Here is a 24704-nt window from a genome sequence, read left to right on the forward strand (position 1 = left end):
AAATGACACAACTAGGACATGATAAAACAAAGGTTTAGAAATCTGCGAAAGGTACCCAAATACTGACTACGGGCTTTAAAAATCACAGAAAGCAACTAAATATCTACCTAATACACGGCGCAATCATGAACGAGGAAAAATAACTGTACAAGAGCTGCTTTATTTCCAACAAATAAAATGCTAATCGGCATTGAAAGTGTGCACGGCTACATCAGTGACTACAAATAGTTCAAAATTTTCTTGAGGGGTACATTATTCATAAGATTACCAGAGAGAAATTCCCGGTCTCGTGGACGTAGCCAGTGCGAACAATTGTTAGACTAAAAACCTCCATCAGAGTCCACATTGCGGCACAAGTTTGCAAGCGAGGCAGTTAGTTGACCCTGTTTGGTAGGGTGGTCGCATCTCGAATATCTTACATTTAGATGTAGTAAGTATACACACGTTGTGTTCTGCATTCGTTCCCAAGGTGTTTTTGTTGAGCATCTACGCTATGTTATAAAAAATTAGCTAACTGGGGCAACCCGTACGGGGTGATTAGAAGTTAGTTATATGGACTATAGTGAACAGAGGGGAACTGCATGTGCTTATCAGTGAATTAATGCAATAAGAAGTGTATGAATGAAACGTATGAAATCTGTAGTGTTTTCTGTGCTTAAAATTTGCATAAAATATATACTAATGAAATAAAAATACTTTCACGGGGATATGTTAGAATTCACCTATGCCGCCATGGCCTGACATCGACGGCGACGAGTTTGTGGCTGGCAGGCCGCGTGCGCAGTATGGCCGCTCGTAAATAGATCGTGCTCATCTTGTACATACATCGCTTCATTGCCAACCATGGTTCCTGTCATCGGTACTGCCGCCACGTAACAATATGAAGCTGTTACAGCTTAGGCGACCTAAATTAAGGCGAGCAGTGCCCATGTGTCATACATGCTTTTTGGTATTTGCGGTTGCGGTAAGTGGGACTACGGGTAGCGCTACGACAGAAAAAAAGATTCCCGCATTTGTCTCTCCGGACTCTCTCCCCGAGATCTTTTTTTCGGTCTGTTGAGGTTTCATGCGCCTGCGTGCGGGTTTTTGCGCCAGCATGACGTTTTGGTATCAACATAAAAGCGCCTTGAATAGCATCAATACGCTCAAAGCGCTATTTAAGGTACCGTTGTCTGTTGGTTAGCGCACAGGTGTAAGCGCTGTCGGCTTCACTTGTGAAGGGGGCCTAGTTACAGGCTCTGACTGATGCAAATATACAGACCGTCTGCTTCTGTATCCGTAAATATTCTAGAGAATAGGCCCAGTGCTAAGCACCAACAATCCAGATGGTGCAAGGCCGAAACGATTTAGAGGCATTATTTTCGTGCGGATTTTTCATCTTCGGTAGGAGGCGACATGAACCTTGGTAAGCGTTTCGAGACGAATTGTTAAATGGTTTTTAAAATCCAAGCTTAGAAAGAGTAAGCAAAAGGAGAATTCTGTGGTCGTGTGCGGGAGAAATATTGTTAGGTGTAACCCGATACGCAAGCGAAAGAAAGACGAGTTGGTGAGGAGTTATATGTACGAGCAGAGAAAGCGGCTGGGTTTATCTATGTCGCAGCAGAGCGCCCGCGCAGCGAGGTACTGCGTGAAGCACATACCAAGTGGCAGCGGCGGCCAGGGGTTGGGGGCGGTGCGAGAGGAGCAGCGCTAGCGTGAACACCGGACATGTTGGCGATGCCGGTGAGGCAATTTCTCCTGCTTCAGACAGCAAAAATTAGCCGTGACCGGTCAGGAACTCCGTAGACATAGCCCCATCTCAAGGCTATTCAGATTGAAATAGCCTTGATGAAGCTCCTTTTATGTTCCAGGAAACGTTTACTTGCTTACTCTCTAAATTGAGGCTTATTGAGGACGACCAGGCAATGTTATAAATTAATGCCTACAGTGAAATATAAGCATAGTAGGTTCCGTGCCTTCTTTGCCCTTGCATACCTGTCGCTTACAGAGCGCGTGAACCCCTGAACGTGTGATGATGAGTATTCAGGTGCAGCTGCAAGTCCTCGCGAACCGCAATGATGCTTGGAGTCTTTAAAAAGACATTTCTCCGGAAGGCCAAAGCATCGGAGATTTTGCAGTGCCAGCCACAGCGGTCTGCGCAGAACTCTGGTACACAGCAACGGAGAAGCTATTCCTACTAGACAACAAGCATGCATAAAATAATCGTCGCTTGCAAAGTCACGGATACACAAAAAGTGTTGCGCATTCAACAATAAGTTATTCATATTGTCAGATTTTGGTAGTTTTTCCCGCGAAAACTTCATGTGAGCTACGAGGAGCGCCGTAATGTAGGGCTGTTAAATAGTTTTCAAAACTTGAGGAACTTGAACAAGCACCTGAATATTAGCACTCGGATTGTTCTGCTGTTTGCCTCCATATGAAAATGACGCCTTGATCTGGAATTCAACCGGGTTTCGGCTAGGAACACAACCCCTTAGCCAAAGCGCGAGGCGGTATGATGGTCCACTACTGTAGTCGGAGGCACGATTGGAGGGGGGGGGGTACCATAAAGATACCAGCCGACCACATCTGCTCATAAGAGGCACGCGCCACTCACATATGTTCAAGTAGTTTGCCATAATTTGCACAGTGACATCGGTTACATATTCCCACTGTGTTCTTCGTAGCAAAGATTCTGGGCCAACAAAAAGGAGCACCGGCTGGGGCAAAATTGACGCCAAAAGCGTATTTCGCGCAAGCCCAGAGTTCTGTAAAATTTGTTTTTTCATGCACTAAGCTTTTTTTACGACTATAAGCGCTCAGTAATTCAGCGGTGCGAAACTGCGCATTACAAATTCATCACGAACGATAAATTATGCTCCCAAATCAGCGCTCCTAGTTGACCAGTATTCCAAGTGAGATGCCCCATAGTGTTCATATTCGAAGTGAGACGCACCATACTGTTAATGGAAAGCAGATCTCCGGGGGAGTTATGAAGCTCGAAAGTACTTGCCTTTTGGCGGTTTCGTAGTAGTAGTAGTAGTAGTAGCAGCAGTTGTTGTTGTTGTTCTTGTAGCCTCCGGTGTGGATTCTGTTGTGGCGTCCGACGCTGGGATTTCTGTGCCTAGTGACTCGGTTGTTGAAAGCTCGAAATCCTCGGTTGGAGTACGTTCCGTCTTTACGTCCTTTTCCGTTTCACGCAATTCGCCGTCACTTTTTGTGGTGCTCTGGGGCCGTTCTGCATCGAAAACAAAAGCTCGAACCACGCACATAGAAGCAAAGCAGAACTACTCTAATACATCTCTCATGAATCATTTACATCCTGTAGCAGAGCTTTTCATATTACTCAGTCCTCCAAACACCAGCCTGAAAGCCACGCCAGAATATCTTTAAAATTTTGTGATCGGAAAAAAACGCATAGTGCATGCAGCAACCACGAAGGTCGTAAAGAACAAAGGATGAATTAACGCTGCGCCAATCTCACTCATTATCTCAGGGAAACTTCGAACACATCATTTCGACGTAGCTCGCAGAAGGAAAGCTATTGCCGCTTCTCATTGGGTCTCTGGCCTCGGTTATAGCAGTTTTGGTGCAAGAGGCCGCACAGGAGGGTTTCTCGTCTCTCCATTGCTCTTAACAGGCTGCACGCCCGGTGTTAAAAATCTTACTTTCCCCCTGAGCCACTACCCGCCTCTCTCCTTTCAGCTTTTTGCCCCTCGGTTCTCTGCACACTTCAAACATGAATTTAAACCGAAAAGCGCGAATAAGTAAAGAAAATTAAAATTAGATATTGTTTTGGGTGAAGATCCAATCTGGGTGACGACCCGTATTATTTATTTTGTTTAAAACGGCAGGGTGTGCATGCCCACCAAAAATATTTCTGGCTACGAGTTGTCAGAGCGGCGCTGGCTACCATCCTGAAGCCACCGTATGTATCCTAAGCACGAACACTCCAGGAAGGGGCTGAGATGGCGGTGGCTCAGATAGATGAATTCGTGAGGCATCTGACAGCTAATCGGAAGGCCTTGGTTAGGTACCCACTGTGGCCGCATGTTTTTCCCACCTCTTTGCCTGACTTAAAAAAGGTTAGCTTCAAAAGTCATTATATTAAAAACCATGTAACTGTTCCCCCCTGACTGCTTCGGTTTTCTAGACGGGCTTTTCTTTTCTGTATGTTTGTATGTATATGTATATATGCTAGCGGTAGTTGGCGGCGATGCCCGTGTAGCCACTTAACGCTTGTTGAGTTATCTCTCGCTTGTCAGAATTGGGTAGTTCACCAAGGAGCTATACACAATTAGGAATTCCTGCCTACTTTCAATACATGGGCTTCTCCCGGAGGCGTGTGGTCATAGGAAGTGGCTGGAACTTGTGCTTGCTTCTCCTTGGAATCCTGCCTTCTTTGAAATCGTTTTGAGACATGCTCGGCCATCGAATAGACGAGCCGCGTCAGTTGCGATATGCACAACTGTTCTGCAGGCTGAGACTTTCACCCACGAAGAGGACGCCGAAGCCGAGATTTCCGCTCTGCCCTCTCTCACTCTTAACAAGCCCCGCTACTGTCGGCCCTCACGCACTGGGGAAAAAGTGCTCGTGTGTGTTTATAGTCTGTTCGGGCTGTTTGCAAAAGCACTAGGAGAAGTGTTGGACCGACGCCGCTTCGGGGATAAATACGCGAGGCGTCCTAGAGCAGAGCACATTCGTTTGAAAGCACACGTACTCGCGGTCGCTCTATTCGAGTCTTGCTGAAAGGTCGCCCGGAAGGGTGATTTTTCTGTATCGTAGCTGATCATCTCTCGCCATGCAGTAAACCAGTTAAGTTTGCCTTTAGGCCCTTGTCGTCAGCATCAAGGCAGCAACTTTAGCTGGCCGATCGACCACCGTGCTGCGCTGCCACACATGACCGAGGCGACGAAGCCCGGTTCGGGGACGTCTTCCAGAATGTAGTAGTATGTATAAATTGTTACGCGGCGGCAGGACACTAACCACGAATGGTTATAAAGCATCTACCTGGAATATTTACAAGTGGCAATTGCAGAGTGCGCGAAGCCTGCAATCTAGCCTTTTCCTCGTCGTCTTGGGCGCCCGGCCATGGCGCCATGCGGCATTGTCAACCTGTCCTGTGAGACTAAACCGGGGTCAAAGACAACCGTTCGGATCGCGACCTCAGTGAATTGATGACGCGCCCCAGACGAGACGAGGTGCGTTTAAATTAAGCAGTGAAGTCCCTCCCGCCGCGGATGACGACGATGGGCTTTGTGATGACCGGTCCCTGAAGAGCGACGCCACAAGGACACGAGGAACCGACAAGGATGCTGGGAAACGCGCCACTCGAAAGGACTTGAGACACGGCATGGTCGATAGGTCTCCACTGGGCATAATCCGGTGGTCTAGCCTGGACATCCTCATCGGTGCAAGGGCTGGTGAAACAAGGGGGACACCATCTACAGCTGGTTACGGCGGGGCTGGGCTTTCCAACAAGGCCCGCATACCTTCGAAGATTGTGTAGCCGCCAAACCATTACGAAGGTGGGGCCAGGGTGGGGATGACGGCGCCGCACCCGGCACCAATCATGTTACGCGGCGGTAGAACACGAACCATGAATGATTATCAACCATCTATCTGAAATATTTACAAGTGTCCTTATCTACAATATTTACAAGTGCCCTACAATATTTTCAAGTGCGCTCACTAGTGACCGACTAACCGAAACCGCATTCACATCACCACCCAAGTGTGTTGAGTAAGTAGTTCAGCGGTAGTCGCGACTGTGACGTATTGAGCATACGCTGCTGATTCGCTTCAAGGAGTTTTCCCTAGCAACGGGGCAGTGGATGTGGCTACGGCTAATTATATGCCTGACCATCCAACTTCTCTCCTTTCGGCTTTTGTTGGCTGTTTTGTCGCCTTCATCCCGTCTACTCCACTGAGTTTGCTTTCCTGCCTGTGCCTCTGGGTGCCTCTATTGTCTGCGCAATCCTTGCTACATAGTGGTCGTTTTCAGAGTTTTTAAACCATCCGAATAGCTCTTATATCATGCCAATTCGCCGTGAAGTGGCTGGAGTATGGCGTGTGCTCAGTGCGGAAGCGATTGGAGCCGACACACTACAGTTCACAGGCCATCCCGCTGAATCGACGCTTGCTTGGCACGCGCGGCGATGAAACCCTGTAGTTCTATTTTACCTCCCTCCGTTTCCGCGACCACCCGAGTTTTGGCTCAGGGCGAAAAAAAAAAATAGAGCAAACGGCGAAAAGCCGCTCACCCCCTCTTCTTCCTCACCCCTTGCCTCTCTTCATCTAACACGACTTAACCGACCTACCCTTGATTCTGTGGAACGAGCCTCCCCCTTTTTGTTTGTTTTTGTAATCGTAGGGAGAGTGCATGTGAGAGTGTAGGGGACGCGCTGCTAGGCCTTCAAGTGTAGCTGACGGAGCTGTTTGGGGCGACCGTTAGAGGCGTGACTCGCTGTTGCCAAAGGGAAGAAAGCTTTTCTACGCTGTTCGTTTAGCAGTCGCATTGACAACTTTATTGCGTTACCATGTTGCCTAAGCGAAAGAAAGCTTAGACAGAAAGAAGTGTATTTGCCGTTGACGAGGAGTACAATTCTTAAAATATACAGACGAGGGTCCCAAATTCCCATCACCGTCAGGCAACCCTCAATGAGCAATTACAAATCATGAACGCCTAAAGAAAGAGCAATGAAACTTTTCTGCTACAGTAAAGCTAAAATAATTATCAGATCATCATTACACAGTAGGTACAAACCTTGTGCAAAGATACAATAACTATACACACACACACACATACACATGCTAAACACTCAGACGCATTACACTACAGAACACTACAGAAGCATTACAGAAGCCTAAGAATGCGTAATAGTTTGTGCAATAGTGACAGTCTCACCACGGCTAAGTTAGAGCGGCTCACTCAAACTTACTGAAAAATTTATCTTTGAATCACCACTCACTCAAACTCAGCCTAATTGTTCAGCAGAACATCTGCGCTCACGCAAACTAAAACTAACAGTAAGCGCAAAACTGAGAACTCACTCTGACTCAAAACTCAAAATGTACTCTAACTGAAAATGTACTCAAAACTCAGAATCTACTAATACCCCCCCCCCTTCCAAGCCAGAACCGTGTAACGCCCTCCATGCCCCCAAAAATTGTGATGTCGAGGAAGTACAGTGGGGTCCACTGTTAAAGGGAAACGGCGAGCGCGTGGCCACTGCGCTCCGCGAAGCGCCGGCGCCGAGAAGTGGCGAGAATCGGAGACAGCCGGCACATGCGTACTGACATAGCCTCCTTTAGAAAGTATAAAGGAGGCTATGGTACTGACCGCACGAGGCGAGAGAAGCCGCTGTGTCGTCTGCTACGGCGCTTCGCCCGGCCGCTGACATCCTTCGATTGCGAAATCGCGGGGGGCGCTGCGAGCGCGCGGAGCGATCGGACGTGCTTCACTTCGGCTCCGCAGAGAATGCCCTTTTTCGGCGGATCATCGGCCCCGGGTGAATTAATTTTGGTGCGTACGTGTTCAGCTAAGTGAGCGGAGCAATCCGATACCAAATTTGGGCCCGAGGACCCATTTTTGGGGATTTCAGGACTGTTTTCGTGTGCGAAACGGGAGCCGCCCCGCTAAGCCTAACGACTGCCGGCGAGCGCCGACCATGTGCTCGGTCGATGCGAAGCCTGCCGCGGCCCTAAGGGCCTCACCGGAGTTCTTCATCGACCACGGAGGTGAAGCGGGGGTGATCTACGACGGATTTCAAGTCATGGATACCTCGTCAAGCGAAAATGAAGAGGATTCGGATCACGAAAGACGAGCGGGCCAGCTAGGCCTAACCGCCGGGAAGAAGCGAGTGACTCAACCAACGAGGGAGAACGGCCACGTAAGCGACGGGGATGCCTCGGCGAGCGACGGAGGCGGTCCTGCGACCGCCAATGAAGCTGGACGGGATATTTTCGGCGCGGACAGTGACTGTGACCCAGTGAACTCGTGCGCGGGACTGTTGTGGGTCCGCGTCGGCGCGGGAAGAAACTTCTGGAAACGGATACCTCATCGCAGCGAGGAACACCGGTTGCAGGTAAGCCAGGCAAAACAGCCTCGGCTACGATTGCTAAGAGCATAGAAGAGCGTCGTAGAGAGTTGAAAGCTCAGTACGTGGCTCGGGTAAACGCCAACATGGCAAGAGCGGCGAGAATGCCAACCTTCGCCAGGAAAGACGAGCACCGGGTGGTAATTAGACCTCGCGGGGGACTCGCAGTGAACGTCAGGGTTTCTGTGCTGCGTGACGCGATCACCGCGGCAGCCAAGATAACCAGAGAGGAGGCGTTGGACGATTCGCTCGCTCCGAATGCGGCTCAAAACATTGTAGTGCTCAGCACGCCGAGTGAAGAGAGATCATTCCGCTACGGATCGATCAAAAACATTACCATCGGAGAGCAAACGTTCGAGGCGTTCGCTTACAAAAGCACCCCGAAGAATACTTCGCGAGGAGTAATAAGCGGGGTCGGGCCTGAGGAGACCGAGGAGGATATCAACCGGTGCTTAGTCAACAGGCAAAATCCAACGATCATGGCGGCCCACCGGCTCGGCAGAACTGAGTCGGTAGTAATTCTTTTTGACGGCGAGAAAGTCCCGTACTATGTGAAGTATGGCGGCGTAGTGACAAAGTGCACGCTATACAGGCAACACCGAGAAGTGTGCAGCACGTGCGGGCAGATCGGGCATAGGAGAGATGTATGCCCGACACCCAACGTGAAGGTGTGCTTTGCTTGCAGTCTCATCGACTTACGCTCGAAACAGATCCCCTTACACCCACCAGGGTTGGCAATAGCGTCCAGCGGGACTCCACCCCCGATCTAACCTTCACTTTTAATATCAGAAACGCTCATTGGCACTGCACTGACAATTCACTGGGAAGCGATCACTACCTCATCCAACTTGACCTCACTCTCATCCCCTCCATGAAGCCGCGCCCTAGGCAATCATACATTACTGATTGGGATGACTTCAGACAGATTCGAGAACAGGACACGGCCCTATCTCCCACCGTAAGTGAAGGCAGTCTCCAAGACTGGGTTCATAATATATTATCAGACGCGCGCTCAGCCACTAAGGCGATAGACCCAGATCTTCCCTCGGACACTGCTGACTCGCGCCTACAACATATGTGGGCTGCTTACAAAGGCATACAACGCCGGTGGAGAAAAAACAAACGCAATCGCAAGCTTCGCCGCAAATTAGCCGATTTAGAAACTGCCATACAGGAACACGTCATTCGCCTGTCGTGCGATCAATGGAATCAGGTGTGTGATCAAATGCACGGGAACTTCAGCATGAAAAGAACCTGGTCCCTTTTGAAACACCTGCTGGACCCCAGCCGGTCAAAAACCGAGCAAAATAATCGTCTCACCTCTATCGTTCACAATTTTCCGGGCACGAATGAGGAGTTAATAGACAAACTCAGTTTCCTTTACATCCCCACCGGAGCCAACTATTCTCTCCCACCGTACAAAGGTCCCAAGAACGTAGACCTCGACGCTGACATCACAGAGGCGGAAGTAAGAGGAGCCCTCCTCAGACCTCGCCCTGGGTCAGCGCCAGGGCCAGATGGAGTAACAAACAAAATGCTCCGAAATCTTCATGATAATTCTATTTCGACTCTAACAGCGTATTTTAACTACTTCTGGCAGCGCGGTTCATTGCCCTCGTCCTGGAAGTACGCCAAAATTACCCTGATTCCCAAGCCCGGAAAACCAATGTCCATCGAGCACCTCAGACCCATCTCCTTAACTTCATGCATGGGGAAAGTCTTGGAACACATCCTACTATCTCGCCTCACGTCTCATCTAAATTCATCATGCGCACTACCGCATTCCATGATAGGCTTCCGACCTGGACTATCGACCCAAGACATCCTCCTTCAATTATCCCGGGAAATTATAACTCCTCCTCATGCATTAGACACAGCAGCGATCCTGGCCCTTGACTTAACCAAGGCGTTCGACAGGGTCTCGCACACAGCAATACTTCAGGGGTTAGCATCTATCAATCCAGGCGAACGCATGTACAACTACATCCGTGATTTCTTGACAGATCGCAAGGCTTTCATTCAGATTGGTGATGTTACATCAAATACAATCTCTCTTTCATCCATAGGAACACCAAAAGGTGCGGTGCTATCACCATTGCTTTTCAATCTTGCCATAATGAACATTCCGAGAAAGCTCGAACAGATCCCCCACCTGAAATTCAGTCTATACGCGGACGATATTACCCTCTGGGTCGCAGGAGGTAGTGACGCTCTCATTGAAGAAACCCTCCAACTTGGAGCCCAGACAGTCGCGGACGAAGCCAAGCTTGCTGGACTGACCTGTTCGCCTACCAAATCAGAACTACTACTCATGCCACCAAAACGTGGCACTAAAACACCACCCAATATGAGAATCTCCATTGATAATCACCCGATCCCAGAGGTACACACTCTAAAGATACTCGGACTGCTCATACAACAAAATAGGGCAAACACACAATTCCTGACGCAGCTTAGCAAGCACGTCACACAGACTATCGGACTGATAAGACGTATAGCGACTCGGCGTCAGGGCTTACGAGAAAATGAGAGGATACGCTTGATCCCAGCCTTCGTCGTGAGCAGGATCACGTACTCTCTGCCGTACCTCCACGTCAGCGCTACTGAACTTGAAAAAATCAACTGCCTCATTCGAAAAGCTTACAAAGCGGCACCTCAACTGCCCCTGCACACATCCACTGCCAGATTCGAACATCTAGGGGTGCACAACACGGCAGAAGAGCTAGTAGAAGCGCACCTTTCTGCTCAAATAGCCCGTCTAGCGACTACCCCTACAGGATTGCACATTCTTGAAAGAGTTGGCCTTAATATCCCGGCAGGCTTAGACCGGAAAGTCTCCATTCCGCATGCCACCCACGCTCAACTCATAGTTCGGCCACTACCCCGCAGTATGCATCCAACATATAACGTGGGCCGAAGAACACAAAGGGCACGAGCACTTGAGAGGCGTCTTCCAATCCGCCAAGATATCCACTACGTGGACGCTGCTGAATATCGCCACCATGACGCATATGCGATAGCCGTGATCAACAGGCCCCACTCCCCTCCCATTAACTCCCTCACGGTGAACACCCCTCATCCCGGAGAGGCGGAGGAGGCGGCAATAGCGCTAGCGCTGTCACACAGGCCGACCCCCGCAATTATAATCTCAGATTCCCAAACGGCCGTTCGAAATTACGCTCGTGGCCTTATTTCGCCACTCGCCCTCAAAATTCTGGCTCAAAATTCCCCAACCTCCCCGGTAGAACTAATTTGGACCCCGGCTCATGCCTGCCTCGGAGGAAATGAGGCAGCCCACGTCGTCGCTCGAGGACTTACAACCCGAGCGGGCCCCTGCCTCGTTTCCTACCATGGGGCGAGATCCGCCAGGGACAGACTGACTACTTACCACGACATTGTGAGTCATTACCGCCTCGCCCGCCGCAAATACCCCCCTGCCCATTCCCAGCTCACCCACGCGCAGGAACGCACATGGCGACTCCTCCAGACTCGCACTCTCCCTTGCCGAGCGGTACTTCACCACATCCACCCCTCCCTTTACCCTTCCCCCAATTGTCCTGCCTGTGGCACACGCTCCACCCCACTTCATGTGGGGCTGCCCTAAAGACCCTTTCCCTCTAATTTCCTCCGACGAGCAGTGGGAGGGGGCGCTGGGTAGCTCTGACCTAGGGACACAACTCTCCCTCGTGGACAGGGCCACGCTAGTCGCCGCCAGGCTGGAGCCTGCGGCCACCCCGACCCCTTAAACCTACTGCAAATAATAAAGTTTTTTTTCTCTCTCTCTCTCTCGCTTGCGGGCGGAAAAATCCCGACGAGGAGCACGTAAACTATTGCACACCAAGATGCAAACTATGCGGCGGCTCCCACGTCACAGGAGCGGGAAGCTGTAAAAACAAATTTAAGAGGCCACTGCAAATAAAGAAGCGGATGGCGGCAAAACTGAAAAACGGAACTATAGAAGGCAAGATGGCGCCGGGCAAGATGGCTCCGAGCAAGATGGCGCCGGCTTCCCGCCCGGCGGCCAGGCCTTCTAGAAAAGACGACTTTCTCGCACAGAAAGTTCGAGAAGCTCATACGTCGCAGGCAAAGTCGAGGAGCAAGAGCAAAAGCAGGCCGGATGGGCTGACGTGGGCAGACGTCACATCAGGCAAGGAGCACAGAAAACGCTCGAAATCGAGCCGAAGGTCCGCATCGGGGCACCGATCGGTTTCCAAGAATAGACGGGAACCGGTAAGCAAGTCTGACGTCACAGCCAGGCCGGCACCGGCGAAACCCGAGCCACAGAGCGTTGCCAAGGCAACGGGCAGGGCGCCAGGCAGGAACGAAGAGAGAGGCGGCGGCGAGAGCACCCGCACGGAACAAGGCAAAGCAGAAACTCGCGAAATGAAAGCGATGATAAAGAATGCGCAGAAAGAAATCCAAAACCTGCAGACGGTGGTGACAGCCCTACAACTCACCATCAAGCAACAACGCGAGCACATCGCCAAACAGGACGCCATCATCAGAAACTTCCAAAATGGCGGCGTGCGAAAGGATCGGCGGATACAAGAAACCGAAGAGAAGATGGCGACGGAAAGCACCGTCGAGGAAACGGGAGCGGAGCCGCAAGCAACGAGCAGCTCCTGCCAAAGAACAACGCAAACAGCTAGAAACAGACCTCAATCCAGAGAGGCAGCCTTTGTGGCAGCCAGAGGGATCGAACTGCAATCCGAAGACGAAGACGGCAGTGAGAGCGAAGTCGAGGAGGGGGAGTACGATGACGACGCGCTGTCAACGGCAACCGGGCCCGAGGGGAAGGAGAAAACGCAGAAACCCGTGGGCTATGCGGGCCTCAGTAACAGGCTTACCAGACTCGAGAATACGTACAAGAAATGGGACAGGAACCTAGAGGCAATGGAACAGAGAATCGTCCAAAGATGCTCGCAACTCATGCAACAGCAAATAGCTCAACAAATGGAGCAGCTCCAAAAGCAGATGATACAGCAGTTCGCGAACATGCTGCAACAACACCAATGTAATCACAAGCCCCAAGATGGACAGCAATAATACGATCAGAGTATGGCACTGGAACACAAACGGTTTCAGATGCCGCAAAGCTGTCCTACAGCAGCACATAAGAGCGTTGGAGCCGGAGAAAAGGCCCGATGTGATCGCCATCCAAGAGACGCACTTGGAAGCGGCCCCAAGACTCATGGGATATAGAACACATGATAGCCCACCATCAGCCCGAACATGCGGGAAAGCTGCGGCACAGGGGGTGTGCACGCTAATCAGGAAAGGGTTAGCGTTCACCAAACACCAACAGTTCCTTGGTAGCAGGGACACCGCAATCGAAATGTGCGTAATGGAACTCGCTTTCATGGGACGCAGAAGATCGCGGGGAAGCAGAAAGAGGAAATCGGCCACGTCGCTTCTCCTAGCTAACATTTACAGCAATCCGAGACACAGCGGGCAAAAATTCAAAGCCCTCTTCAGTAAAATCAGAACCGCCAGACAAATGGCCGGGAAAGAAATGGCTAAAATGGGGGATGCCATAGCACTAATTTGCGGGGACTTCAATGCTCAGCACGAAGAGCTAGGATATACAGTCACGACGGCGAAGGGCAGAGACCTACTCGAAGACGCCGCAGAAACCGGATTCACGCTGCTAACGAACCCGGCACAACCGTCCAGAATCGGTACATCCACGGCCAGGGACACGAACCCCTACCTGGCTTTCGCGCTCCTACCCGAGGGCGGCACCGCGAGGTGGAGAAACACCGGGATCAACCTCGGTAGCGACCACCATATTCTAGAGATAGAAATCCCGTTAGCCCACACCAACGGCGACCCGGGCAAGATCAAGAAACATGAGATCGTAGACTGGGACGAGTTTAGAAAGCTCGACCCGGGCGTAATCACCAACGTCGAAGAATGGTCAGAGAAACTCAGGGAAGCCACGGACAAAGCAACGAGAGAAGTTGAGGCCACCGAGGACATCAGCACGATGGATTCGCGACTGGCCCATCTATTGGACGCCAGAAGATCGCTGCAGCGAAGATGGCGAAGAGAACGATATAACATAAAGTTGCGCAAGAAGATCGCTGAGCTAGCCAAAAAAATCGAGCGACACAGCAGGCGGCTCTGCAACCAGCAGTGGTTTGCCCTGTTCAATCAGATCGGCGGTCAACTCCACCGCAGCGGTCCATGGAAGATTCTCAAACAGCTCATGGACGAAACCAAGAGCAGGGAGTTCCAGGATACCCGCATGGCACACATTCTCCACACTACGGCTCGCCGCATGGGGGAAGAGGAAATGTACAAGCAGCTCAACGACCGATACCTCCCAGAGACGAGCAAAAAGCAGCATCGAGACTACGGCGGGCAACCTAACGCCCACCTACATAAAGACATCGAAGAATGGGAAGTCCGGCTAGCGACGCAGAACCTCAACGTTCGCTCGGCCGCTGGTCCGGACAAGATCTCCAACAAGGCGCTCCGCAACCTGAGCGACTCATCGATTGCGGCACTGACGAAGTAATTCAACGAGTGCTGGCGGACCGGCACTCTACCGAACGCTTGGAAGACGTCGAAGACGATCCTCCTACCCAAGCCCAACAAGCCATCGGGGATAGAGGGCCTGCGTCCCATCTCGCTCACGTCCTGCGTGAGTAAGGTGCTGGAGCAAGTCCTCAATACCCGGTGGAACGACTACATGGAACGGTACGGCGTCTATCCGGACACGATGCTCGGTTTCCGGGCTCGTCTGGACAACCAGGACACCATGCTGCTACTGCAACGAGAAGTCCTGGATCCCCCAGGAGGGCTACCCAGCAGGGACAAACGGGCCATCCTGGGCCTGGACCTCCAGGGGGCCTTTGACAACGTGAGGCATTCTGCAATCCTGGAGCAGATCTCCCGCCTAGGCCTCGGCGAGAGGTCGTACAACTACGTTCGAGCGTTCCTGACGGACCGTACGGCCCGGCTGGAGCTGTGAGGCAAGAAGTTGGAGGAGCGACGACTGGGCAGTGTTGGAACCCCGCAGGGCTCGGTCATCTCACCGTTTCTCTTCAACATCGTTATGATCGAGGTCGCCAAACGCCTCGAGGCACTGAGCCCGGGGGTCCGGCACTGCCTGTACGCCGACGACGTCACGATTTGGGTCATCGGCGGCAGCGACGGGGAGATCGAGGCCTACCTCCAAAAAGCGTTGGGTGCCGTAGAGACTGCGCTATCGAGCACGGGTCTGCGGTGCTCGCCGCAAAAATCACAACTCCTGATCCTGCCACCGCCGGGTCGCTTCAGGAAGGCGGCCAACCAAGCAGCAGCAGAGAACATCGTGGTCCGAACGAGAGATGGGGCGCCGATCCCGCACGTGCCCGGAATGAGAATCCTGGGGATGTACGTGGATGGAGTCCAAACGAACACAACGGCTATGAAGACCATCGTGACGAAGATCGGAATCGCCACTCGCCTGGTAAAGCGGGTGTCGACGAGGTATCAAGGCATGAACGAGAGAGGGCTCCTGCGTCTGTTGCAAGCCTTTGTAGTCAGCCAAGCAGCATACGCGGGAGCCTTCCACCGTTGGACCAAGACGGAGGAGGGAAAGATCGACGCCGCCATCAGGAAAGCATACAGAAGTGCGCTGGGCCTGTTACCAGGCACGAGAACGTCGGCTTTGCTGGCTCTGGGAGTGCACAACACACTCTCGGAGATAGGCGAAGCTCAACGAACAGCGCAACTAGCCCGCCTAAACGGCACAAGGACGGGCAAAAGCATCCTGACTCGGACCGGGCTCAGCTTACCCGGAAACGGGGAGGCTGAGAACGGTGAGCTGGAGGACCAAGTACCCATAAGGGACGAGCCGGCGAGAGGCATCATCGTGTTCCCGCTGCCAAAGATTGTCGACCCAGAACGGGATCCGGAGCGACGCAAGGCAAGGGCGGCGGCCCTAGCAAGACAGTTCTAGAGCGACGAGAATGCTGCGTTCGTGGACGTGGCCAAACACCCAACGAGGAAAGATGTGTTCGCGGCGGCAGTCATCCGGGCGTCAACGGGTGAGCCGATCAACGCGGGCACAGTACGAGCCAAGACCCCGGGCCAAGCAGAGGAAGCGGCGATAGGTCTGGCGATGGGAGTTCCCGGCATCAAGACGATCCTGAGTGAATCCAAAACAGCGATCAAGAACTACGCCAGAAGCACGATCTGGAGGGAGGCTGAACGGGTCGTGGGGCTCGCCAGAGCCTCGCGAACCTCGGACGGCTCCCCTACCGGACCGACCATCACCGTGAAATGGTTCCCCGCCCACGTGGGGGACCTGCCAAATGCGGTCAACCGCAACGAAGAAGAAGACGCAGCCGCCCGTGAACTCATCAGATGCCGGGATGGCAGCGTGGCTCCTCGTAAGGAAGACAACGACGAACACGCGCCCGAACCCCTGACTGACTACGGCGATGTTCTCAGAAGATTCAGGGAGGGCAGAACAGTCTACCCAGCGCCGCATAGAGATCTCTCGTGCGGAATGGTGTTACTCAGACACTTACGGGTGAAGTGCGTGTTAACCCCGGCGTTGGCGCGCCACATCTGCCCGGAGATGTTCGCAAGCCCTATGTGCAGTGTTTGTGAACAAGAACTCGCGACACTCGGACATATTGTGCGGTGTGATGGTGCAGTGCAACCGAGCAGTGACGCGTCAAGCGGAACTGCCGGTGAAGAATACGTCAGTGGCAGAGGCGCAACGAGCGAAGACGAAGATACCGACCTCGTCCCCGAGCAGACCCGACCCGGACAGATGGAGCGGTGGATTCGCTCTATGGACTGCCAATCCCAAAAATGGGCGATCCAGCGGCTTGAGGAGGCGCTGGCCAGGCAGAAGAGAACGGGAACTAACGGCCCGTCAAACAGGGCCGAAGGGACCCAAGTATCTGATGCTAGGCCAGACGTAACCCTCGAGATCTAGGCCCAGTGTTCTTAGGACTCTATTAGACTAGAGCACTAGAAGGGTAGTCCGAGCCCTGCGCGGCCGGAAACTACCCGCACGCAGGATCCTGTGAATAAAGTCTTTTCTCTCTCTCTGCGAAATCGCTCAGCTGGTTCAAGCTGATCGGCGCAGCGGAACGCCGTAGCAGACGACAGAGCGGCTTCTGCCGCCTCGTGCGGTTAGTGCGCATGTGCCGGCTGTCTCCGATTCTCGCCACTTCTCGGAGCCGGCGGTTCGCGGAGCGTAGTGGCCACGCGCTCGCCGTTTCCCTTTAACAGTGGACCCCACTGTACAACCTGTAATCAATATAGGAGCGTAAATGTAGATAATTGATCAAACTAAATTAAAAAAACTAAACAATACGAAATAAAGGAAAAAATATTGGAAATCCCGAACCGTGTAACGCGGCAGTCATGTATAGTCACAGATTGGGTTAAACTTCAAAGTGATTTGCCGCTCGGGCATGTGGGGTATCAAATTGAAGGTCTCGAAAGAGAAGAATAAAAAAGGTATCGTGGTTCTAGTCATCAGATAGTCATACTGAGTCATAGATTGGGTTAAAAATCAAGGTGAGGCCGCTAAAGCATGTTGGGTATCAAATTGATGCTTTCAATTACGGTATTCAGAAACGGAGCTAGGTGCACCATAATTGAATTAAATACTGGTCAGCCTAAATTTAACTGAGGACGCAGACAAAGACGAAAGACAAAGCGCTTGTGCTTCGTCTTTGGTGAATATAAATAATGGGGAATATAAATAATGCGTCCTGCTTACAGTCATGAGAGGCATCGTTAGTCATATTCGATTGAAATTCCGAATGATCCTGCTAGGGTGTGTGCGGTATCACATAAATGTCTCGTTGAGGGGATTCCCGTGGGGCAAAAAAATTACTTCCTTGATACAGTCGTGACAGAGCCACGGTAAGTCATAGATATGGTAAACATTCAAAGTTATTTGCTCTAGGGCGTGTGGAGTGCCAATTTGAAGGTCTCAATGATGGGAATCACGTGAGACAAATAAAAACTCCTCCTGGTTGGCTGAAAACGCCACCAGGGCTCAAGGACAGCTGGCCGCTGTTTAGGAAGGAGGACTCCTTACAAACAACTGCACAAAATAAAGTTATCTCTCTGTCTCTCTCTCTCTCTATCTCTCCTGGTCATAATCACGACATAGTCATGGTGGGTCATCGATTGGGTTAATAATCAAAGTGATGCCGCCGCGGGGTGTGAGGTATCAAATTGAAAGCCTTGATGAGGGGAATCACTTGAGACAAACAAAAGATGCTTCTTCGTTATCCTCATGGGATAGTCATGGTAAGTGATAAATTAGGTTGAAATTCAAAGAAACTCCACAAGGGTGTTTTGGGTATCAAAATAAAGGTTTCGATGACTAAAATCGTGTGGGGCAGATAAAAATGGCATTCCGCTGACCCGTACTAGTTAGGAGTAGATAAACTGAGCAAATTCATGAGATGCTAGAAAGGTAGCCCAAAAGGAATTGTGGTTTCAATGGTAAGGGTTTGAGGGAGAAAATATAAACCAGGCGATGACCGCATCGTAAGATCATTATGTGCAGTCACATAATAAGTAAAAATTCGGAGTTGTGTTGTAAGCTCATCGGGGCTGAACAATTATGGGTTCCCGTGTCGGGATACGCCTGTACCTAAGCAAACACAAGTCGGAGGCGTGGAAATTCATTCATTTCACTTCCACAATTATCCAAATTATCAAACATTTCAAGGCACACTTCGTATTCTTCTGGACTGATCATCATCACAATCGTTGGTCCCTGGACCGGTGTTCGGAGACGGCTGTGTCGTAGAATAAACACCCCACTTCACCATGTAACCAAGGCCTTTACAATATTCAAAAACCATAATCTGGTGCTTAAGAGAGATCAATCGCGCTTGCGGCATTTGAATCTTAAAAACGTGGCTTCATCGACACCTTGCGGATCGCAATGTCTGGAAAAACGCCCCCGTATCCACCAGAACAACGCTGGTGAGCAGCCACAGAGGTAATAAGGAGATTTAAATCGGAGAAACTGTATTTAAAAGTTGGGAATGGTCAACATACGAAGCCACCCACTGCTCACTGTATCGCGTTTCTTTAACTTGTATAGACTATAATTTCGACGGGACGGCCATTTTCTCAAGAACGAGTCATCACCTGGCGGGCATTTCTTGTGTACTGCGGGGCGAGCAGACGACGTGACAGTCCCACGCTGTTGCTCCGTGCCGCACGTGGATATCAGACTTCCAGGTGGCATCGAAAATTGTTAAGTGACATTCATTCGGTACGTCGGCAGCGACAAGTTCAACCGTGCTTTAAGAGGAACGTTCAAAGCGTCTGAGAGCTTTCAGATTTGCCCATAAATTTATCAGTGGGATGGCCCACGGCTAAGGTGGTGGGCCATCCCACACTCGTTTTGTCCCGACGGGAGTTGCCTGTGAGGCTACGTTTCGGCGTGTTGAAAACCGAAAACGGGTGACGTAGAGACAGGACCACTTTATTGTGCCAGCGGCCAGAATCTTGCCTCACAAACCTAACGATGATGGCACGCGCCCTCTCATTCCCCGCATGCCATCAGTTCAAGCCAGGTTGGTCGTCCTCTTCTTTTCCCCGTCGCTTTAATTATGTAACAGGTTCCGGGCCGGCCAGATATGGAGCAACAGGTTGCAGCTGGGTGACGGATCTTGACATTAGACCAGGATGTCTTGAGCCTTGAAATTGAATTAAAACAATGCACTGCCACAGAAAGCGCCCAGTTTGCCACTAGTCTTTTTGGCCAGTGGACACCGACTGGTCATGGAATGTGTCATACACAAGCACTGCTCAGCAGCGCAAGGAGAAGTGCTTCGCGGTGTCACAGCAGGAGTCCAAAGTCCGGAGGGGAAAAGTAAAGGAAGGCTGTGGTGAATTCGAAGAAGGGTGCGATGTCAACGAACTATTCCGGTGGCTGGCCTTGGGAGGGCAGTCCCTTCAGAATGCTCCCCGCCCGGCCACTTGACGGCGTCATCCAGGCTTGACGAGGGGCCACAGGGCGCTGGGAAAACTGAAACGGGCGCCTGCAGGTTGTGGATCACGTACTGAAACAATTTCCGGATGCCCGAGGATCTTCCGAGAGAACAAAGCTTTTCCTCGTGCTGCTGGTTGATGGGTCCCTGAACGGGCAGGTTTTCATCCTTCACTGCCGTCGCCGATTCGGCCGGCCTGGTCAGAAGCGATGTTGCCTCATGAGGCCACTTTGGTCTGTACAGAGCGAGCTCCTCTTCCAGATCACTAACACGTGCCTTGAGCTCGTTACTCTCGAGCAGGATGTGCTTCAGCTCGTCCAGCCTGACGCGCGGACGGTTGGGGTCATCCAGATCGATCACCAACTTCCCCTTCATCTCCGCACAGGAGGCGTACTGAGCATGCAGGAGGAGGTCGTCATGGTCCCAGACAGTTGTGCCCAGCCGCTCTTGCAAAACTGTAGCTGACCCTGCTGGTCCTGCAGCAGAGCCTGTCGGGTCTCTTCGCTCATCGCACAGCTGCCGCATCTGCTGCTGCAGCCGCCAGTTCCGCCGACCCTGCTTCTGGCTTGCCTATCTGGCTTGCTTCCAGCTGCTGGTGCAGCGACTTAATATCAGCAGCCCTGTTGGCCATCTCCCTCTCGCATTGGCTCAGCTTGGCCGACTTGTTGTCAAAGGCATCCCGGAGTCGCTCAAGCACAGCGATGTCATCGTACAGCATCACGCTGTATGGTTGGCAATGCTGGTAACGGTGGCTCTCTTTCTTTTTGAGCGAGCTGCTCAGCATGGAGTTTTCTTCCTGCAGCCGAGCGACGAGGCTGTCCAGTTACTTAATCTCCTGCCGCCAGACATCCTCTCACTGTAACAAGGTAGCAAATTGGGCGAGTTGGATAGCATTCATGGTGGTCAGCGCGAATGGAAACAACACACAAAGAAGAGAATAGACGACACAGGCGCTGTCTAGCAACTGAAGTTTCATTGGGAGAACACGTGTTATTTAGGCAATCAAGAAGAGATAAAAATTTTGATAAAATCATACACGAGTCACAGAACCATATCACGTACGCACTCTACACAAACGACCTGTCAAGAAAATCTATTTCCTCATCTATTAGTGCGATCGACGGGTGGCTCACGCACGTGTCGCCGCTTTTTATAATTCTGTAGGCTTCCGCAGTTTCCCTCGTGCGCTGGCTTGTACTTCTCATCACCACTACCGTTTTTTCAAAGTCGGAAGCGCAACCGCATTCCTTACAGTGGCGGGACAGGTGTGAGGACGGCACTCCCTTCAGAGACCCAGCATGTTCTCTCAATCAGACATTTATGCCCCGCCCCGTCTGGCCTATGTATTGGCCACCGCATGGAAGCAGCGGGATGGAGTACACAACTCCGCAGATGCATTTGGTGAAACTCTTTTCGGGCTTTGTCCAGCACTCATCCCCACGGGCTGCTCCTCCGTCCTGCAACTTTCTATCAATGCTGGCGCACACACTCCCAAGCCTGTTGCCTGCACGAAAGACGACTGTTGCCTGCCCGAAAGACGACATTCACGTCGTACTGCCCGGCAATCTTTTTGAGGCGGTGTGAAACAGCATGTAGATAGGGAATTACGGCGAACCGTTTTGTCCTAACTGAAAGTGGTGCTACCACCTCCTGGCCAGTGTTTTGTTCTCGCTTCAAGCGGCGAAACAGTCTTTGCGACACAGAAGCAAGAGCCAGGCGCGGGAAACCTGCCGCTACCAATCTGGCAACTAGGCGCAGAAAAGATGCTCGCACGACATGCGCACATGGCTTCTTTAGTGCTGCGTGGAGACACGACGTGGCCAACCGGTTTTTTACAATTTTTGAGTGTGCGGAATGAAGACTCAACAACGGCTTTACAGATCGGGCGGAGATATGACCAGCGAACATGGTCCTTCTGGAACTGCAAGGACAGGTCTAGAAATTGCAACACATCATGTTTTGAAACTTCAGATGTGAAAGTCGGGCCTTTTCCCCTTTGTTTAAACAGTTTCAATCCATCGATCATATTCCGAGTAAAATGCGGACGGTCCACGAACACTAAATAGTCATCCACATATTTGAATACACGTTGTGCGATCCCCTCAAAGTCCTGTTCAAGGCTCTGTCAATCCCGCCCAGAAAAATGTTACTAAGCACAGGCGCCACTCTGGTGGTGCCGATACAAGCCCCCGACTTCTATACAAAAAGATTTTTCCCGAAAGACACAACTGTAGAGCATAAATAAGACCATACCAGCACTAGGAAGCTTTCCACAAGAATGCCAGACTTGTTTCTGAAAGTCACTTCGTCATTGCCTTCACAAATAGTGTCTTTAACACAAGCCATTAAGTGGTCCTGGGGCAATGAATAGAACAAGTCTTGTATGTCCGCACTGAACGCGTAGCATGTTGCTGGGTTGCCTTCGGTTAGCGCAGTCACCACAAGAAAGGGATCAATAATGGTCAGTGCCTCCAAATGCCTTTCTTTGCAGAAAACCCGACAGAATATGCTGCCAGGAATTTCGCTCTGTTACTCTCGCTCTGAAGGGTATTCCAGCCTTGTTAGTCTTCGCTGTGAAAAAGATTTGCAGCTCATGAACCTTGGTCGATTTAACTCCGGTGTGCAAACGTTCCAGATTCAGATCGGTGAGGAGGGCAAGGGCGCGCTTTTTAATGCTGGAGGCCTTTTTTGTTACGGGCTTAAAGTTCTTTTCCACCGCCTCCGTAGGCTTTTTGTTGATCATTACCTGGGGCATGGCAACAAAGCACCCTTCTTTATCCGAAACAACTGCACAAAGGCCATTTTCTAGGAAGCAGTCAACTAAGCCCCGCAAATTCGGCCTCGGCCTCGTCTCTCCCACGGTTCTCCCAATAGCGATCACTGACTCTTCTTTGTGTGTTGTTTCCGTTCGCGCTGACCACCATGCATGCTATCCAACTCACCCAATTTGCTACTTTGTTACAGTTCATTACTAGTTCAACGGGCTCTTTCACATGTGTTAACCTCGACTTTACTAATCCTGCAGTACTGTCTTCGATTATCGCTGTGTGCGATTGCCGAGCACGCGCGGCATCTTTGTACGCGCAGCGGTCGTTGTGCCCTCGGGACATGCAGGTGATTTGTGGTTGGCTTCAGCCGTGCAGCCACACAAGGAGGATGTTCCGCCAGTTGCGTTCTGAGTGGTGGCGTCAGGCCCGACACTTCCGTGAGTGCCTACGTTTACAGTGTACTCTCTGCGGGGCCCCTGGTGCACAGCACAGGCTTTTCGCCGATTAGAAAAAGAATACTGATGACCTCGGCGAGTTCTTGCGGAGGTCTACGTTTCCAACGCTGCCTTCAAACCGAAGTCTGCTACCAACAATCCATCTGTGGTTCTCCTTGGCGATTCTCAGGTACCTGAATGACTATTTAGTGTTCGTGGACCGTGCGCATTTTACCCGGAATATGGTCGATGGATTGAAACTGTTTAAACAAAGGGGAAAAGGCCTGACCTTCACATCTGAAGTTTCAAAAAAGGATGTGTTGCAATTCCTAGACCTGTCCTTGCAGTTCCAGAAGGACCATGTTTGCTGGTCATATCTCCTCCCGATCTGTAAGGCCGTTGTTGAGTTTTCATGCCGCACACTCAAAAATTGTAAAAAACGGGTTGGCCATGTCGTGTCTCTACGCAGCACTAAAGAAGCCATGTGCGCATGTCCTGCAAGCATCTTTTCTGCGCCAAGTTGCCAGATTGGTAGCGGCAGGTTTCCCGCGCCTGGCTCTTGCTTCTGTGTCGCAAAGACTGTTTCGCCGCTTGAAGCGAGAACAAAACACTGGCCAGGAGGTGGTAGCACCGCTTTCAGATAGGAGAAAACGGTTCGCCGTGATTCCTACATTACATGCTGTTTCACACCGCCTCAAAAATATTGCCGGGCACTACGACGGGAATGTCGTCTTTCGGGCAGGCAACAGGCTGGGGATTGTCTGTGCCAGCATTGATAGAAAGGTGCAGGACGGAGGAGCAGCTCTTGGTGATGAGTGCTCAATAAAGCACGAAAAGCGTTTCACCAAATGCATCTGCGGAGTTGTGTACTCCATCCCGCTGCTTTCATGCGGTGGCCAATACATAGGCCAGACGGGGCGGTGCATAAATTTCCGATTGAGAGAACATGCTGGGTCTCTCAAGGGAGTGCCGTCCTCACACCTGTCCCGCCACGGCAAGGAATATGGTTGCGCTCCCAATTTTGAAAAAACGGTCGTGCTGAAGCCGGCGCACGAGGGAAATTGCGGAAGCCTACAAAATTATAAAAAGAGGCGACACGTGCGTGAGCAACCCGTCTATGGCACTAATAGATGAGGAAATAGATTTTCTTGAGAAGTCGTGTGTGTAGAGTGCGTACGTGTTATGGTTGTGAGACTCGTGTATGATTTCATCAATTTTTTATCTCTTCTTGGTTGCTTAAATAACACGTGTTCTTCGAATAAAATTTCAGTTGCTAGACAGCGCCTGTGTCATCTATTCACTTCCTTTTGTGTAGTTTTCGTTCGCGTTAACCCCCATGAATCTTCGTACTGCTCCATCTCGTTTTCAAGCCTTCTCGAAAACGTTGTGTTCTTCGTCTGTAACTTGTGGTTCATCTGTCATTCCGAGGTGTTCAATTTCCCAAAATGT

General features: G+C 51.3%; 2 pseudogenes across 1 annotated transcript in view; both read right to left on the reverse strand.

Moving 5' to 3' along the window:
• Nucleotides 1–3002: 3002 nt before the first annotated feature.
• Nucleotides 3003–24704, reverse strand: part of LOC144180651 (uncharacterized) — a 29916-nt pseudogene continuing 8214 nt past the window's right edge. Inside the window, exon 2 of the transcript XR_013324491.1 lies at nt 3003–3217. The product of XR_013324491.1 is annotated as an uncharacterized LOC144180651 (transcript). The remainder of the gene's footprint in view (nt 3218–24704) is intronic.
• LOC144178863 (RILP-like protein homolog) lies at nt 19976–24670 on the reverse strand (annotated as a pseudogene).

Source organism: Haemaphysalis longicornis, unplaced genomic scaffold (genome assembly GCF_048455015.1).
Source record: "Haemaphysalis longicornis isolate Haplotype H1 unplaced genomic scaffold, Haemaphysalis longicornis Haplotype H1 scaffold_4, whole genome shotgun sequence".
Lineage (NCBI taxonomy): Eukaryota > Metazoa > Arthropoda > Arachnida > Ixodida > Ixodidae > Haemaphysalis > Haemaphysalis longicornis.